This window comes from Coenobita brevimanus, chromosome 8, assembly GCF_032717465.1.
Source record: "Coenobita brevimanus isolate Jiangsu-jjx chromosome 8, ASM3271746v2, whole genome shotgun sequence".
Taxonomy (NCBI): Eukaryota; Metazoa; Arthropoda; class Malacostraca; order Decapoda; family Coenobitidae; genus Coenobita; species Coenobita brevimanus.
In genome coordinates this window covers 29,058,351-29,078,498 of record NC_136961.1, presented here as the reverse complement: position 1 = coordinate 29,078,498, position 20,148 = coordinate 29,058,351, and positions in this window count along the sequence as shown.

Below are 20,148 nucleotides of genomic sequence, written 5' to 3'. Positions count from 1 at the left end.
ATTGAAAACTACCTCATGCAGTGTACGACATACACAAAGTATAAAACAGTCTTTACAAAGAATTATTTTCATACTCTTTTTCATGCAAAAGCTAATGGCCACTCGACGAAAAAATGAAATACATCCAACTTATGCAAATTAAACAATACAAAGCTTTAATTCTGCTCAAAATTTTATTTCAAGGAAAGCGTTGTTGTTGTTTGGCTTGAATAAGAAGATGAAACTGTGGAGTGGTCTTTGACAAGGAAACACTTATGTCATCGCTGACATCCAGTTGATTTCGACTAGCAACAAGTGCTGAAATCCCTGACTGACAAAGGTATGTAGTAGCAAATTGAATCAGAGCACCCATAGCTCGCGTTGCCAGACGAGGGTAGGCTTGTGTCAACGAACACCAGAACTCAAGACTCTTCTTTTTTTTTTTTCAGCTAATGATGCCAAACGGCATCATGCAATATCGCTAAATTGTTATAAATTATTCTGACCTTCACGGATCCCCTGAAGCCCATCCATGGACCCCCAAGGGGTCCATGGACCCCAGGTTAAGAACCCCTGCTCTAGAGGCTGTGGCCACAACCCCCCCTGCTTGTAGAGGGTGTGACCACAACCTCCCTACTTGTAGAGGTAGTGGCCGCATCATCATCAGTTGTTGTGTTTCCAGGGTGGGGTCATATTAACTGCGTTGAAGTTCCTCCGACTCAGCCTGTGAACAACGTTTCTTTTTTTTCCTTAAGGTTTCTTCCTGATAATTTCCATCTTTCTATCCATCTATTGCCAGACCCCTTAATCCCGTAAGGGGTGGCCACAAACAGATCGCCTCCATGTCACCCTGTTCCCGCCATTTCATTGCCCTGCCCCCATCTCACACCCCCTCTCATATACCTCTCCACTCCATCCCCCATCTCATCCTTGGCCTTCCCCTCCCTCTCCCCTCCACTCTCCCAAACTCATCCACCAAGCCTTGCAGCTCCTCTTCGTCTTCACTTAACAACTCAGTATCATCTGCAAACAACAGTACAGGGAGTCTCCAAACACTGCCCTGTCTCACTAGGGGCCACTCCAACATTCACTGCCCTACCTTGTATCTCTTTTATTACCTCATCCATATACAGATTGAACAACCATGGATACATGACACATCCTTGTTTCAGTCCAACCTTCAAACAAAAATTTCACTCAGTTCGCTATCCACACGCACTGTAGCCTTATCACCCTCATACATACTCTTCACGGCCTACAACAGGTTCCCATTTACTCTATTTCTTTCTTAATACTTTCCACAATCGATGTCTATCTACCCTGTCATATGCTTTCTCTGAATCCATGGAGGCCTCATACAGTGATACTGTGTAACCATTTAACAAAAGGACGTACGTATACAGGGTATTCACTCTTCAGTGTTTATGATTACTCATCTTGTAAACAGGACTGTCTGTAATAGCGCTGGAAAAAGAATGTTGAAGAATCGCACACAACCTGGACATTTCACACAGATGTGGGTGATTTTGATGTTAATCTTGTTGCCACACTTCTTGCAGCGGGTCTCTAGACGTACCATGATGAAAGGGAACCCCCAGAGTTTATCGGTGGCTTTCTAAATCCTGAGAGCCTAAGTTGTCACTTGTAAGCTTCGTAGGTCCTTTCGAGATGTGCTCAGATTTTTACAGACGCACACACTTTCACAAAGGGAGATTACTGTTCTTGTTCTTAGCCATTTAATTTGGTTTAATTATTTTTCCAATCATGGTAGTATTAGTGGTCGTTAATTCAGCTGTAATAATGATTTTGACTATAGTAATAGGAAGAAAACAAATGAGAGAGAGAGAGAGAGAGAGAGAGAGAGAGAGACAGAGAGACAGACAGACAGACAGACAGACAGAGACAGACGACAGACAGACAGACAGACAGACAGAGACAGACGACAGACAGACAGACAGACAGACAGGCAGACAGACTCACAGATAGACAGATAGACAGTAATTATTTTTCCAATTGTGATAAATAATAATGCTGTAAAATCCTAGCTGAAGGGTGATTTTGACTGTAGAAATCAGAGAATAGGAAAAAAAATGAAGAGAAAAGAGAGGGAGGCGAGTCATGTGTTTCTTGATATTTTTCACTCTCTGTCATTATAGGAGTGTCTGAGATTTATTTATTTTCGACAGGTGACAGCCAATGAAAAGTGGTCACGATCTGATAACCTGGGGTCATTAGTGAGGGTGGGTGGGTCAGAGAATGAGAAAAACAGACAGATGGAGACAAAGACAGTAATTAATTTTCTAATCATTGTAATAATAGTACCATTAAATTCTAGTTGTAACATTCGGAAACACAGAGTGACCCACACAAGATACCCATGATATTTTGCTCTAAATGTGCAGACCCACTGTACCTGAGTGATGCTATAGGAAAAACATTATTAATAAATGTCTTCAAATGTTTCGCTTTTTTTTTTTTTTTTTGTCCTCCATATGAAAAGATGCTTCTTTAATCCGGTAATACTGGTGGTGGTGTTAACTGTAGTTAATGTAGAGAATAAGAAATTAGAAAACAGAATGAAGAGAGAGAGAGAGAGAGAGAGAGAGAGAGAGAGAGAGAGAGAGAGAGAGAGAGAGAGAGTCTTTCGCCTGGTGAAAGTTGGTCAAGGTCACTCACTTTGATCAGTTTCCCAGCACCCAACATAGAAGGCAGAAGTCTGCCCCTCTCGTGATTAAACTCTTCAGCCCTGCATAGATTTGGACAGGAGGTATGGGACCTAATAATGGGGATGGGCAGTACAACCCCTGCCCAGGACTATGCATGCGTGGTCCTGAGCATCGGTTTGAAGTAGGGGATGCTTGAGGGCATACCCAGTACTACGCAGTGGGAGGAGGGGAAGCCCAGTATAACCCCTGTCCAGGACTATGCATGCATAGTCCTGGGCAGGGATTGAACTAGGGGTTCGCCTGAGGGCATGTCCAGGACTATGCACTGGGGGGGAGGGGATGCCAATTGCAAAGTGGCCAGGACTACACACGCGTAGTCCTGGGCACTTTTATACTACTATAATTTAACATTTTGTCCTTTAATAATCTGCAATGATCTGCCTTAGGTAAAGTCATAGGAAGTGAGGAATGTGTGCAGCAGCACAAACTATTGACTTGTGATATGGTGCTTAAAGGACGAGTGATGAAAAAGAGGACTTATGTACCTAGGAGGAAAATATGGAAGCTGGAAAACCAAGTAGTAAGGGACGCCTTCTATAGCGACATGAGGAGAGTGGTGGCTGAACAGAAAGCCGTAAGCAGAGGCGTTAATGAACAGTACAGAGCCCTCAAGAACAACCTCTTGAGAGTTACTGATAAGATATGCGTTGGACAAGAGGCCCTCCAAGACATGAAGTAACTTGGTGGTGGGATGAGGGTGTAGAAGCTGCAGTTAAGGAGAAAAGAAGGCTTTTCCGGGAATGGAGGAAGGGGTGGTAACAAGGAGGAATACTTGGCTGCCAAGCTTAGGGCTAGAGGAGAGGTATACAGGGTGAAGTCTGAGTCACAGAGACTTTTACTTGATAACCTAAAACATAGGGAAAGGAAAAATATGATATTTAGGGTGGCAAATCAGATGAAGAAGAATAATCGGGATATTATAGGTGAGCAGTGTGTGAAGAATGATGAAGGAAAGGTAGTGGTGAACAGTGGGGATATTAAAGATGCATGGAGAGAGCATTATAGCCGGTTGTTGAATGAGGAGTTTAACTGGGACAGGGAAGGTCTGGAGCCAGCAGATCAAGTGTTTGGCCCTTGGCCTTTCATTGACGCTGCTACTGTGAGTGAGGCAATAGGCAGGATGCAGGTGGGGAAGGCAACAGGTGTGTCTAGGTTGACTGCCGAAATGTTGAAGGCCTCAAGATACTTGATACTTGATACATTTATTTGGCTTAACATAATATAAGATACAGTATACACATATACAATTTGCAAGCCACAGACCATTGAGCCGATGCTCTTTTTTGGACCTGATGATGTTTTCATATTTTGTTTGTCTTCGTGGATTTGAATGGACATGGAAGAAAAAAGGTTATACTTAATTCAAATATGGAAATCTGTACTGATAGCAATATAAGAAATAATAAAAGTGTACATAAGTTATAAGAGAAATAGCAATGATAACAGTAATAATAGAAAAATATTAACAGCAATAATAACTAATAATGTTAGTGCTTTGCCTACAACAGTAGTCTCAAGTGATAATAGCATATGAAATCTTAGATATAGAATAGGAAATTTAAAATAGTAGTATAATAACAGTGACAGTGATAATAATAATGATAATTTTTAACAGTAATGGTAATAGTTGTAGTATCAATAGCAATAGCAGTGGTAATAATAACAATAATAATAATGATAATAATAATAATAATAATAATAATAATAATAATAAACAATAATAATTACAGTACTTATATGTTCTGAAGACACTATAATTACCAATATCTCCATCATTGCCCATACCATTAACATTACCCCGCGATAAATATATTCCCAGTTCAACAACATACCTGAACACATCTTTTTACGTGTTGTGCGTGTGATGTTACATGCAGTACGTATGCAATCCCTGTTTCCTACCTACGCCAACACACGCCCACAACTACACAATTAATACACACACTGTCCATATATACTTTAGCAGAAGTTAGATTGTAATTTAATTATATTTTCTGAATAATTCTGCTTTAATTTTGTAACTGAAGGAGTTAAGTGACATAGTATTCTTGACGTCCCCTTGCAGTTGGTTCCACACCTTTGCTCCCCTAAAGGTGACACTTGTTGTGCGTGTGATGTTCTATACAGTGGGAGTCTGAGGTCATTAGTTCTTCTGGTGTCAATAGTATGAGATATGTATCTGAAACCACAATCAACTTGGTGAATAAACACAGCTTTGAACACGAACAAGGAGGTCTGAAGGTGGATGATGTCATTAAATTTAAATATTTTATTCTTACTGAAGAGGGGATTAGTATGGTCGTATCTTTGTTTGTGGAACATGATACGAATTATTTTTTTCTGTGCTATGAATATGTTATCCAAGTATGTTTTGTGTGTCCCTCCCCATATTGCTGAACAGTATAATAAATGTGGATAAGCAATTGATAGATATATTTGTCTTAAACAGTCGGAATTTAAGAAGTGTCTTATCCTATATAACACACAAGATATTTTAGAATTTTTAATTCGTAAATCATATAAATGGGAATGCCAATTTAATTTACTGTCAAAAATAATTCCCAAAAACCTTGTTTCATCTTTGATTTATTACGTGATTATTAATTTTAATTTCAATGTCAGGAGGTAGCATCATATTTGAATGTGATACCATAAAGTGTGTTTTAGAAATATTTAGTGTATATTTATTACTCTTCAACCAGTTTGACACATGAACTAATTCTCTGTTTGCTATATCTCTCAGTTCAAAGATGTCTTGGCCCTGTATAAAGATAGTAGTGTCATCAGCAAAAAGTAAGAAATTTAGCTTATTACTACTACGGGTTATATCATTTATATAAACTAAAAACAGTACTGGACCTAAAATAGAGCCCTGTGGTACACCATAGCTATAAACTATATACTGTTTTCTCTTACTTAGATAGCTCTGAAACCATTTGAATGCCGGGCCACGGATCCCATACACAAAAAACTTTTGTAGTAAAATAAAGTGGGGGATGGTATCGAAAGCTTTTGTCAAGTCACAGAAATCAGTCAACTGATACATTTTACTATCTAAGGCAGTGTAGATACATTGGCTACGTTGGTGTAGTGCCAGTTCTGTGGAGCGTTTAGGGCGGAATCCATACTGAGACTCTGTTAACAAGGAATGTTGATTAAGATGGTCAAAAAGTCATTTTACGACAACTTTTTCAAAGATTTTACTGAAACTTGGTAAAATTGATATTGGTCTGTAATTGGTGTGCATACTTGCGTCACCTTTTTTATAGATTGGTACTACTTTTGCAATCTGTAAGTGCTTTGGAAAGGAACCCTCTTTAAAGGACTTGTTTATAATATACTTAAGGAAAGGGGAAATTTCGTCACGACACTCCTTTATTCTTTTTATATTAATATCGTCATGACCTGGTGACGTTACACTAAGTTCATGAATTATTGAGTTAATTTCTGTGGTTGTTGTTGGTCGTAAAAAAAAAAAAAAATTGAAAAGTTAGTGGGCTGTGGAAGAAAACTTTTGTATGAAACAGGAATTGGTCTTACTTGTGCTAGGGCGTTTGCCACATTACAAAAATATTCATTAAATCCCTCTGCTATGTCCTCACTGTTTGACGTTGTCCTGTCATGTAGTGCAATGGAAGGTGGAGATGTAAGATTTTTATTTCTACCCATGAGGCTCTTGATAGTTTCCCAAGTTTTCTTAGGATTACCTGCTTCTTCCTTAAGTTTTGATGTGTAGTATTTTTCTCAAGAGATATACGGATGAGGTTAGTCACTGACCTGATAAATATGGTTATACAGTATATGAGTGTGTTGTCCCAGATAATTGGTTGAAGAGTGTAATTGTAAATGTGTATAAAGGGAAGGGTGATGCCCTGGAAAGAGGAAATTATAGAGGTATAAAGCTTTTAGATCAGATAATGAAGGTAATGGAGAGAGTTCTAGAAGGTATGATTAGAGAAAGAGTGAATATTGATGAGATGCAGTTTGGGTTTATGCCAGGCAGGGGGACCACTGATGCCATATTCATTGTTTGACAGTTTCAGGAAGAATATATTGGGAAGAAAAGTGATCTGTATTTTGTTTTTGTTGATTTGGAAAAGACCTTTGATAGAGTCCCTAGAGAGGTGGTGAAGTGGGCAATGAGAAAGCTTGGCTTGGAGGAGTGGGTGGTTAGGGTGGTATGGCTATGTATGTGGGTGCTCGCACCCAGGTATGAGTGAATGGGGATTTGAGTGATGAGTTTTCTGTGAATGTTGGTGTGCATCAGGGGTCAGTTTTGAGTCCCATGTTGTTTATCATGGTACTTGAAGCCCTCTCACGTGACTTCAGAAACGGACTCCCGAGGGAGAAGTTGTATGCTGATGATTTGGTGTTGATTGCAGAGAACGAAAGGGAGGCGGAGGAAAGATTTAGGAAGTGGAGAGATGGTATGGGGCACAAGGGCTTAAGGGTAAATGCAGATAAAACAAAAGTGATGATATCTAGGGTTGGTGGCAGTACTGTCAAAGACTAGGGAGAGTGGCCATGTGCAGTTTGCTACAAGGGCGTGGGAAATAATTCCATCTTGTGCAGTGTTTGTGATTAATGGGTGCACAAGAGATGTGGTGACATCGGAGGTAGACTGCGAGATAATGCTGATTTTGTGTGTGCGACGTGGCGGGGAGAGCAGGTGGAGATTGTCAGACACAAAAGGATTGAACTTGCTGGTGTGTTTCTTGAGTGTGTGGAAGAGTTTTTTTTTATTTGGGAGACATGTTGCGTGCTAGGGGTGGGGCTGGAGCTCTAGCTTTGTGGCTTGGTTGAGAAGTGGTTGGAAGAAGTTCAGGGAGCTGTTGCCTCTCCTGACATTGAGAGGACTCTCTCTACGTGCTAAGGGGTCTTTGTATGCAGCATGTGGCATGTGTTAGGAGTGTAATGCTATATGGTCGTGAGACGTGGGCAGTAAAGGAGGAGGATATTCGCAGGCTCAGACGTACAGAAATGACAGTGATTAGGTGGATGTGCAGTGCGTCCCTGCATGCAAGGCCTGGGGGGGCTGGATTTACGATGGAAGAGTTGAGAGGTAGGATGGGACTGGAGTGTATCGGTGTTGTGATGGGGAGAAGGTAGATTGAGGTGGTTTGGGCATGTGGAGAGGATGGAGGATGATAATTGGGTGCAGAAGGTGAGAAGTGTTAATATTGGGGGTGGGGTAGTGATGGGTAGACCGAGGAAGACGTGGGACGAGGTCATTAAGTGTTACCTCAAGGTTACGGGACTGAACAGAGAGGCTGCAATAGATCGTGCAGCATGGAGAGCCGCCATTAGGTGACCAAGGCCGAAGCATGCAAGCTTGTTGGAACCTTCAAAAACGAAAACGAAACGAAAACGACGAATTTCATACACCAACATGTTGTGTACAATGTTTGTAATAAATTGGTGTGATAATTACATTTAGTCATAGTAAAAATGCACCCATATTGTTTGCGTCGAGTCTGATACCGATATCGTCCCCATATCAGATAAAATGGCTGAGCACCGTCAGAATTCCCCCACCGTAATACCAGACGGTAGACGGATTAATGGAACGTGGGAGGCTGGTATGACTGTACGGGAAATTCCACGTGAAACTGGTCTACACACGTCCACCGTTTAAAAGTGAATCACATGGTGGCACCAGGAAGGGTGATAAAGGAAAAGGCCTGGTAGTGAACAACCAAAGGTAACAACACGAGAATAGGACGAGGCTGTCATTGAGACAGCACGACATCGCCCACTGACACCAGTAGCACAGATAAGGCGCAACCTCCGCTTGACCTGCAGTGATTCCAGAGCAAGACGACACCTGCACAAAGCAGACATTTCTTGTTATGTCCCAGCTGTGAAAGGAGAGTTGTTCCCTGCAAATAAAGAGGCTTGGCTGGGTTTTGCCCTTCAGTACTGTATAGAAAGCGATGATTTTGGGAAAAACGTGATCTTTACTTTTGAGAGGTGTTTTTCGTCTGTTAAGGCAGAGGCAAGGGTGTGCTGGAGGCCAAATAAATACTGGATACATGGAACAGCACATAGTGCAGAAAGCACAAAGCGGTTGTGTAACCACAACCCTTTGGGGGTGGATGAATGCATCTGGTCCAAATGAGTTAACAGAGATTGTGGACGGATTAACTGGTGGGGAGTATGTCCGTATACTAGAGAAGGTTCAGCTACCCACCGTGCGAGTGGTGGCCATTCTTGCTCCTCAGACAAACACTGTTGTCCATGATGTAAGTCCAGTCTATATGAGTCAGTGTGTGAGAGTGTAGGTCCAAACACATTCTGGGATCAACTTCCTGGATTGGCCTCCAAAGGGATGTGAATTAAGCCCGATTAAGCATATAAGGGCTATTATGGTGGGGGACTGGGATGTTGGACAGGAGCGTACTACTGTTGCTGCTGTTTACCGTGTGCAGAAAGTGTGCGAGAGCGTCTGCTGCCTCCCAGATGTTTGTCCCAGCCTTGTAAAATCCATGAGAAAGAGGTTAAATGATATCATCGATGCTGGGGGAGGGTGGACATCTTACTAAGCCTGTATATAATGATATGGTATATTTTTACACACAATTTGTTTTCCTTATTAGTGTCTACTGTTATATTAAACTGCTGCTGTCACATGTGTTCTTATAACACTCATGATGTAACCCATAACATGAACAGATTAATATATCTCACATATTGATTGTAACTAGTCCTATATGTATTAAGTGTCTAAATTTATAGTACGACTGAATGAATGCTAACCTGCAAAATGCCATTGGTGAAGATGTCAAACATATTAATATGTTACATACCACGTTACAATAAAAGAAAGAAAACAAGGTGCTGATATCAAAGTGGATTTAATCTAACTGATCACGATTACAAGCAACTAAACTTTTTCCATACAGTAAATCATGTAAGTGTCCATAATACGGTAACTAACCCGCGAAATACGTTTCTAGTATTTGGATAGGTTAACGTAAAGACTACAATCAGTTTCTGCTGGTCACATCTGATCACAAGTATCCATATATTTACAACCATTAACTGATTCATTCACTGTGTAAGCGTGAATTTAAATATTATTTTCCTTTTGTCACAGTTACTGTGTCTTCTCTTCCTACCTTTCCTCCACCCATAACCTTATGACCAATTGTCAAACTACCTAGTAAGCCCCCCCCTCTTTCTCTCTCTCTCTCTCTCTCTCTCTCACACACACACACACACACACACACACACACACACAGAGGGATTCAATCTAGGCGGACGTGCGTCACCGGCGCTCAGTACCAAATCATCACGGCCAGTGGCATTACCTAAATTTGTATCTTTGTATGAGTCAAGCTCAGTACCAGGTTAGACTAAATGATTGTTCATTATTAAAAGGAAAAAAATAATAAGTTTAAACAAGACTTGTTCAAACAGGAACTAGAACCAAGACGAAAGAATACGCTGAGTCATCTATGAGGTTTGTTTAGACTACAACAACACGGAGATTGTAAGTACATGCTTTGCACTATAAGTATTGCAAAATGGATACATACTTTAGTAAAGCAAATTTGGAAAAGAAAAGGGATAAAGGTAAAAAGCAAAATGATGATTTCTACCAAGAACTGGTTGAAGTAGAGACTCACAATAGACTGGTCGAACGTGTAAACAAACTAGAAATGGCTTTCAAAAATGAAATTGATGAAATAAAGAAGCAGATGCACTTGCAAAAGGAAGAAATAGAAAAACTAGGAGGGGAGGCCAATAAGAAAGACACAACCATCAGTGAACTAACAGTGGAATTGAGTACACTTAGGAAGAAAATGAGTGAAATGGCAAGTACAGTAGTCAATCACGAGAGTGTTATGGAAGAGTTCAAAAATGACACAGAGACAATTAGGCAAGTTAGCAGTCTTATTGACCAGAGCAGTGATGTAGAGGAGAAGATAACACAAGTGAATGAAGCTGTGCAAAGCTACAAAAATGATGTAGAAACCACGTATGCTGAAATGGTGAAAGTAAAGAAAGACTTAGAAACAAGGGTGGAGGGAAAAAGCATCAAAAAGGAGGTGAAAAGAATAATCCAAAACAATCCAAAGTTAGTCAGAGATTCAGTAGAGATAAACAAATCAATAGTAATCACTGGTATAGAAGAGGAAGAAGTTAAAAACAAGATCACAAGAGACAAAAAGGAGATGACAAATGTAATGAACTTACTGAAAGAAGTATCAGAGGAAATCTGTAGTAAAGACATAGAGGAACACAAAAGGTTAGGGAAATACGAGAAAAGCAAGACAAGACCTCTAAAGGTGACTTTCCAGAGTGTAAACACTGTGGAAGAGATACTAAAAAAATGCAAAGAATCTTATGGAAAAAGAGGAGTTCAAAAATGTATGGATAAAAAGATGCCTAACACAAGAGGAACAGGAATTACTGAAAGAGAAAAGGGAGGAAGCAAAAACAAAAAATGAGGGAAGATCAGAAGAGGAGAAGAAGAAATTTTTTTTACAAAGTAATAGGATTGCAGGTACGAAAGTGGTACACAAACAGGATGGAAGAAAAAGGAGGAAGGTAGTAGAACCATGTCATGACAAGTATATAAACAAGATGATAAAGTTGATGTACTCAAATGTGGATGGAATGGTATCTAAATTACTAGAGATGAATGATTATGTCAGAGAAAATGAACCACAAATAATATGCCTAACTGAAACAAAATTAACACCAAGGATATCCAATGACATACTAAACTTAGAGGAATACAATATATGGAGAAGAGACAGAAATTTAAAAAAAGGAGGAGGAATTAAAATATTAACTAAGAAAAATTTAAAAGTCAAGGAAATAAAACTAGATATACCATCACAAGTAGAACTGATTGCAGTAGAGATCGACACATCTGAAGGTAAAGTAATTGTAGCCAATTTGTACATGCCACCCAGATCAAACACATGGGAAAGAGACGAATATGAGGACCTGGCAGAGAGTACAATTCAGAGTATAAGATCATTGCTACATAAAATGGAAGAGAAATCGGAAAAAATTATACTAACTGGGGACTTTAATACAAATATAAATTGGAATACTCTAGATATAAAGAGCCAAGAAAGCTGTTGGGACCAAAAGCTCCTGGATCTCGTACAAGAGTTTTTCTTAACGCAACATGTGAGGGAAACCACCAGAAAAAGAGGAATTGATGTACCTTCAGTGCTAGATCTAATATTTACTAGGCAAGAAAATGATATTGACAGTTTAATATATCACCTTCCACTCGGCAAAAGCGATCATGCAGTACTAAATTATAACTTCAGGATAGCATATGACATAGTAAACAGCAATGACAGTTACAAAAAGAGCCTAAACTATAAAAGGGGAAATTATCAAGACCTAAAGAAGTATTTCTTAGAAGTTGATTGGGAAAATGAGCTTAGAGGACAAGATTTAAATGCTGTATATAAAAAATTTTGTGAATTTTATGAAATAGGAGTCCAGAAGTACATCCCACAGCACAAAGAAGCAGATAAGAAAATACAGAAATGGTTCAGTACAGAATGTAAAAAATCAAAAGAAAGAAGAGATTTGTTGTGGAATAGATACATAAGACACAATAGTGAAAGGGTGTATAATAATTACAAACAGGCAAGAAACGACTATACAAGAATAAGGAGGGAAGCCCAAAAACAGTTTGAGGAGGATATAATAAGTAAAAGTAGTTGATCAACCAAAGCTGTTTTACAGCTATATCAGAAGCAAAACCAAAGTAAAAGATATAATACAATCCATTACGGACGAGGGATTCACTTATACACAAGAGAAAGATATTTGTGAAGCACTAAATAAGAATTTCCAATTAGTTTTTACAGAAAAAAATTTTGAGAGGGACTATGTGGAACACGCATGTCCACACATACTACCAGATATACAAATAGCAGAAAAAGTAATACAGGAGGAGTTAAGTAGATTAGACAGAGGAAAAGCAAGTGGTCCTGATGAAATTTCATGTTGGGTATTACGAGAATGTGCAAAGGAGTTAAGTAAACCATTATTTATAATTTTCAAGAAATCCTTGAGTCAAGGTAAACTACCTGATATTTGGAAAAAAAGCAAATATTGTCCCCTTATTCAAGAAAGGAAATAGACAAAATCCACTCAACTACCGACCAGTATCACTGACCAGTGTTGTAAGCAAGGTATTAGAAAAACTTATAAGAAAAGCTTGGGTAAATCATCTAGAAGAACACAGTATGATAACAGAAAGACAGTTTGGTTTCAGAAAAGGAAAATCATGTGTTACTAATCTGTTGAGCTACTATGACAGAGTAACAAACACAATACAGGAAAGGGAAGGATGGGTGGACAGTATCTATTTAGATTTCAAGAAAGCTTTTGACACAGTACCACACCAAAGACTTTTATGGAAACTGTACCATCAAGGAGGAATTTGAGGCAAACTGTTTTGTTGGATGCAAGACTTTCTCATAAAAAGAGAAATGAGGACAGTACTAAGAGGAAACTACTCATCATGGAAAGAAGTGACTAGTGGAGTACCACAGGGTTCAGTGGTGGCACCAATCATGTTTTTAATGTATATAAATGATATAAACAGTAACACTGGAAATGAGAGCTATCTGAATATGTTTGCAGATGATGCAAAAATACAAAGGAGAATTACTAACACAGACTCTTGCAAAGAGCTACAAGAAGAATTAAATAAACTTCATGAATGGAGTAGTACATGGCAAATGGAATTCAATGTGGACAAGTGTCATGTAATCAAGTTTGGTAAAAGTGGAAAAAGACCTGATTGGGATTATAAGTTAGGAAATAAAACCCTATACACATCAGAAAGAGAGAAAGACCTAGGTGTGATTATCAATAACAGACTATCTCCGGCTGACCACATCAGCGAGAAGGTACAGAACATGTATACACTGCTTGCAAATATGAGAATAGCATTCACATACATAAATGAAGACATGCTAAGAAGGATAATAACATCATTCATTAGACCAACCCTGGAATATGCATCAGTAGTCTGGAGTCCTCATCTCAAAAAGCATATAGACAAGATTGAAAAAGTTCAAAGGGCCGCTACAAGATGGATACCAAGCTTAAGGGACCTAAGCTACGAAGAAAGACTAAATAAACTGAATCTACCAACTTTACAGGATAGAAGGAAAAGAGGTGACATGATAATGCTATATAAGTGCATATCAGGAAAGGAGAAAATAGACATAAATGATTACTTAACATATGGAGAAGCATCAGCAAGAGGACACTGCAAAAAACTGCATAAGAAGAGAGGTGATAAAGACGTAAGGAAATTCAGTTTCCCAAACAGAGCAATTGATCAATGGAATGCACTACCGAATGAAATAGTGTGTGCCAAAACAATTCACAAATTTAAGGATATGTACGATAAATATGGTTTAAGACACGGGACAGTACGAGCTTGACTCATTCCTGTAAAGATACAATTAGGTAAGAACAATTAGGTAAGAACACACAAAATTCCTGTCATTCCTTGTAAAATGGGTAACGAGACGTGATACTGACTTCCTTATCATATCACCGGTACGACGAGGTTGCAGCCTTATCAATGGCTTTTCTAATTATTTTTTGGTTTGATTAGCAATTTTTTTTATCTGTTGCCCAACGAAGGCACAACGTTGCTGAATCATTTCTCGGTGAACTCGCTGTGATGCTGCCAATATGGCTGGATGACTAAGAGTACCCTAAGAAAAAAACATGCCTCCCAGCAGTGCTGGGAGTAGCAGTGCTACATGTAATGGTGGTAGATACCTGTGCTACTTTTTAAAAAGTAGCGAGTAGTTCTAGTGCACTATTTTTGTCAAGACGACTGAAACGATAGTGATGCTACTTTTCTGAGGCGTTCTAAATGCAACTCACTGCTTTTAGTCGTGTTTGTATCAGACGAGAATTAGACACATCTGAGTGTGGTATGCGCCAGATATCAGTGGAGCACGCTAAAAGGTAGCAAATTTTATGAATAATCTTCCTGGTAATGAGGTAAAAATTCTTGGTATTAACCATCAGTTTCCTAACAAATATATAAGTGGTTGAAGTCTTCATAATCTGTTTATTTGGGGTCATGCAATATATGTCTTGCGGATAATTTATTACGATTACTGTAAGTGATAGCATTTTCCATAATATAAGGATGTATTAGATGTCAGGTTTCAGACATTTGTAGATACAGATGAAGATGTGGATATCAAATATTCACATTTTGCAAATGTGGATATCCGGCTTTCACATCCTCGAGGACATGGATTGACATGAGTAGTCTCCATTAAAAGGAATTGTTTGGTTCCACAGTAGTCCATTTGATTAACCTGTGCACATTAGATGTATGGGACAAGCAGACTATAGAAGGAATGAAAGTAGGGTGTGTTTGATTCATGGCTGCTGATTTGTCATTGAAGTAAATGCAGGCATATATTGTAGTGCAACATATGGACGTAGGTGTACACCGTGGTTGGTTATTATAGTGCAACATGCGGACATAGGTGTACACCGTGGGTGGATGCAGTGCAACATCCGGACGTGGTGTACACCGTAGGTGAATAATTTACTTCAAATGTCACTCATCGTTTAAAAAAAGAATTATAATCACCTTATATTTTCTTTGATACCATAACAGAAATCTTTTAAAGCTAATTTTGCCCTCTTCTGCTTCGGAAATTATTCCATATTTACACTGGCTGCTTATATTGCAGGCCATTTAGAAACAAATATATGCGTATTAAAATAAGACAAGCTGTAGATTTACATCATCGGCAGCCAATCAGCAGCCGCGAATCAAACACACCCTACTCGTCCCATACATCTCAGCTGCACAGGTCAATCAAATAGGGCATAGGAAACTTTTGTATGAGTGGTAGGATGTTGGTGAAGAGTATGTATAGAGAACGAAATTGTATAATATTATGATGTTCCTTAGTTGGGGCTAATTTTAGTCTTGTTAGCGTGCACAAATTGCCTTGTCTGGCAGTTTACTTTGGGAAAGGAAACAGGAACCCTGGGAAAATCAGACTATTTCATCCACGTGATGTGTGTCTAAGGGACACTTGTGTAGTGTGGTACACAAAAAGCCAGTTTAGGGAGGAAATTGCTTGCGTAATGGTTGTACTTCATCCCCCCCCATGTTGTTTTTGTAAGAACATTCTCCTATGTTTACTTATCTCCTGGACCAAGGTCATTTTGAATTATTTGTGTGAATGCCTCAGTAGTGACTGTCTACATATTCTCAATCATTGCATTCCAAAGTGTCATCGCACATGGGGAAAAATAAATTTGGGTGAAAAATGATCAGGTGCACAGCGTTAAATAAATGACAGTTATTTTTTTTTTTTAATCTTTACACCATAATATCCCATGTTTTTATGCATTTTAGCCATGATGTTATGTATTACATTGATTCATTTTTTTTATTGAACGATGACACTCGAAGCTAACATGTTACCAATGTGTTCCTATATTTTTTGTGATATTTACCCATATTCCTAAAAAGGAAATATCATAGAGAGTTTAAAAGTTTCATCATAAGGACCCTCGAGGAGAGGGTACTGCGCTTTCCTGAAGGGACAGACGCTTTCACTCAGTTTGGTCTCTCTGATGGGCGACACTGTATCTTTCCAGCCTGGGGCTTTCCCTTCTCCTTTCGCACTGAGTTGGCTTCTAAACCCTAAAGGACTTTCGGTAGTATTAAACAGATATTAGTAATATACTGAAGATGGAATCTACCTGAAAATCATGAGATATGGGAAGAGGTATAGAACAGCTGGGCCAGCATTTTGTCATCCTAGAGTAAAATTGTCTTGCCTGTTACACCAATCTGATACTAAAAATTGTTTTTAAAATTATGAAATATAGTTGATGAGTTCTTATCACATGCAGTATCACTCTAAAGAACAAAGGTGAGCGTGGTCAAAGGGCAGCTGAATTATCTTATTCCCTTGGAATACTGATATGAAAATTTTTATTTTTCACATTTAAGTAAAGTAATTTCACTTTAGTAATCAGCTTGATACTACCTGAATGTTCCAACACTTTAAGAGGGATGAGTCTGGTAGTGGACTTCAATTAAGTTTTTGCATCGTACTTTCTACACCACTTCTTCATTAATTAGCAACGCAGTCCGTTGTTGACCTATTCCTGTTTTTCGACATTCATGTTGGAGAGACGTTATTTTACGTATAGCTAATGTGAGCAGACAGTAGAAGGAGTGAAAGTAGTAAAGGATTATTCAAAAGTTATAAATGGAAAAAGAAAATGCAAAGTTGGAACAAAGGTAGGAGGATTGTACGGCACTAGGAAGGAGGGTTGATATCTGAATATGAAGAAACAGATGTTGTTGAAAAAGAGGAAGCAGAAAAAGAAAGTGAAAATAATAAGAGCAATCATCGTCATAAAATCCCGCGTTGTGCCGGCGTAACCCTCATAAAATATCCACTTAAGCCATCCTTATCATGTCATTGCAGATCATCTTAACCCTCTGGAGGCCAATGATACTCAGACCTGGATCATTTTAAATTGTTTTTCAGAAGGGAACCCTAAGGTAGAGACCTATGAGCCTCGAGAAAATGAGCCAATGGGCGAAGGATGGTACACGATGTCCCCTCCCCCACTATAGTAGATCCGATGTGCAGCACCCCATGGCTGTGGGGGGTTGACACAATTTAGGTCCAGTCTGGCCCAATTAGTTTTATTAAGGTCAAAAAATTTCTAGTCAGGTCCTTCATGTATTCAATTTCCTTCAAATAAGTTCAGGGTCATTCAGGTCCAAGTAAACTATGCAGTACCTTCTCAAATGCTCCATTTCAGCATTCAAGGAATTGCTAAGTATATAAAAAATAATAAAGTGACGTTCGCACAAACATTTTTGGTTAGTCAAATCAGTTGTGCCATGTAACTTAGCGACCTCATTTAAACCTAACCCATTATTGCTACCTAATCTGACCTAACTAAACCAAACCAAGCCACCTAACCTAGCTCCTTACCTGACTTAACCTAATAAAAACCTATCCTATATACCTATCCTAATCTATCACCTACCCTAGTGACCTAGTCCAACAACCAGTAACCGAGTAGAACCAAACCTAAAACTTAAAGAAACAAGACCTAACCCACCACCTAACCCACCCTAACCTCACCAAACCTAATCACATAAACTAGTCCTGTCTAACTGTATAACCATCTAACTTGAAAATAATGAACCACCTATTCTTCTAAACTATCAAATTTAGCCACCTGAAGTACCATAATCTTACTTTAACCTGTCTTATAACCTAGCCAATTACCCTAACCAAGCCACCTAAATTAGCCAAATGAGATTTGCTTAAGACCTTACCTAGCTTTACCTGACAACTCAGTCATTCAGACCTAACCACACTTTAAAAACTTAGCTTATGCAGAATTAGAAGAGACCTCCGACAGCACTGTGTATATCAACATTTATAGCACGTGTTTTTTTTTTGTTTTTTTCGAGACATGTACAGCAGATGAACAATTGCAAAGATAAGATCTGCAATAAAATCTGGTCACTTGCAACTAATATAGATTCAGCGATAAGGTCATTCTAAATTTTCTTGGTTCAGACAATATCTAATCCACCAGTACACGGCAAAACCCAACCTGTTGACCACCGATACTAGCCTACTGCGGGCAACAATCCATTACTAACCCCTTCACAGTGGTGACGTGATCATGCTATTTGCAAATGGTTTTGCATAACTGAGGGAATATCTGCCGTATGGAAGGGTTGTTTTAAGATGTCTAGCCACTACCTTTATTTCGAAAAATCTCTCAGCTAAAGAAAAGTGGTTGGTGGTTGGAATAAGAGAGAGAGAGAGAGAGAGAGAGAGAGAGAGAGACAGACAGACAGACAGACAGACAGACAGAGAGAGAGAGAGAGAGAGGAGAATGTCCTAGGTTGAACGGACTAAGAACGCACACAAAGCATCCAAAACTAAAACTAAAACTATTGTTGATGATGAACACGACGTACAAACAAGCACAACAAAATCATAAATGATTTATGTAATGGTACGTGGTAATAAAAGTCATAGAAATTTCTCTGAATCATGAAAACCGTCGATTGCAACGAAACCGTACCTTAGATCCTTGTGTGTAATACCAATACACCAGCCCTGTACGAGACAGACCTAGCATGTATTCAGTATGGACGGCGGGTGTTAGTGCCGAAGTGGTGACATGTGGAGGTGTAGGAGGACTACTGGGCCTTGGGATAGGCTACTGCCCCCGAGATATAGGCCCTGAAGCCTTTGCCCAGAGTCGAACAAATTAAAAAAAAAAAAAAAAAACAGGAAATAATTTATACTGAAGAGAAGTAGGCTACATGAAAAACAATAATACAAACTACATAGCTTACTTATGACAAGGTGAAAATGGCTAAACTAAAGCAACTCTCGCTCGATGGGGGTGATCCCATCTGCAACAACCTGTGTACTGATTTTGGAACCCCATTTCACGTTGCCCTGCCCCCGTGCCGTTTTTTATTAATTGCAACACTTATACTATGTAACATGCACACATAAGTTAAATGATATATATATATATATATATATATATATATATATATATATGTAATATATATATATATATATATATATATATATATATATATGTATATACCGTATACTGATTAGATACTACCGGAGCCAGTGACAACGTTTAATTCTGGTACTAGTAGTTTCATAAAATCACACATACGTGTATCAAGTGCAAACTAAATCTTTTTTTTTTTTTTTTTTTACTTGGAGAGAGAGAGAGAGAGACAGACAGACAGACAGACAAAGACAGACAAAGACAGACAGACAGACAGACAGAGATAGAGAAAGACTATTACCGTAATTATAAACAGCTGCATCATCCTCATTCATCAACTGATGGGGATGTTGATTTCACTATAAATGTGGAAGCAAATGCGGATTTCTATTTTTTAATGCTGATGCTCTGTGGATGCAGATGCGGTTGTGGATGCCACATACATCCCTAATGTGTTGTTTATTTATTCTCTAGAAATTTGAGTCTTGTAATGAGGAAACAATTTTTTTTATATAAATTATCACGCACCTTAATGATTTGTTAATGTCAGTGCTTTTTATTTATCTTTTTATTTATGAAATTTGATATACAGGAAATATGTTATCTGCTTTTCAGTAAATTAAGCCGTAACTTGCATCTGGGATGTGCTTTCTGATATAAGCTTAATTAGCAGTGTCTGCATAAAGTTACAGCAGAAATATTATCTGAATAATGTAGGGTATTTGCATTTAAAGTAGCGGTAGCTACTAGAGTAGCTGTTGTATATTACTGTCTAAAAAAAAAAAAAAAAAGCTGCAATGGTAGTGTCACTATTATTTGGTCCATGTAATGGTAATGGTTGTGCCACTACTTTCAACAGGTAATGCGCACA